We start from the raw sequence: 267 nt of genomic DNA, 5'->3' as shown, positions 1-267 counted from the left end.
AATGTTCAAATAATAATTGTTTATTCTCTTTCGGTACAGGTTTTGTTCTCGCCATAAAATAAAGGAGGTTTATAACCGATCAGTGCTGATATTGGAACTAGATATCTGTTCACAGCAGCTTTGTATGGCAGACAAATGTTTGTAGTCCCCCCCCCGACCCTGCTTTGTCTTGATACAACAGTCCTTTGCTTTATATAAAAAAAAAAGAAGCGGGGATAAAGTTTGGTCCAAACTCAGCACAGATTCCCCTAATTGAGAGGAGTGTGT

The 267-nt window shown here is 39.0% G+C and overlaps 1 protein-coding gene across 1 annotated transcript in view; it reads right to left on the bottom strand.

Moving 5' to 3' along the window:
- LOC133616077 (casein kinase II subunit alpha'-like) overlaps positions 1 to 267 on the bottom strand; it is a 27,272-nt gene continuing 27,005 nt past the window's right edge. Inside the window, exon 13 of the mRNA XM_061975138.2 lies at positions 1 to 267. This exon is cut by the window's right edge and continues 79 nt beyond it. The gene's annotated coding sequence lies outside the window, so the exon portion shown is untranslated.

Source organism: Nerophis lumbriciformis, linkage group LG15 (genome assembly GCF_033978685.3).
Source record: "Nerophis lumbriciformis linkage group LG15, RoL_Nlum_v2.1, whole genome shotgun sequence".
In the NCBI taxonomy this organism is placed as follows: Eukaryota; Metazoa; Chordata; class Actinopteri; order Syngnathiformes; family Syngnathidae; genus Nerophis; species Nerophis lumbriciformis.
Note: the sequence above shows the minus strand (reverse complement) of the source record. Positions and strands in the feature narration are given on the sequence as shown.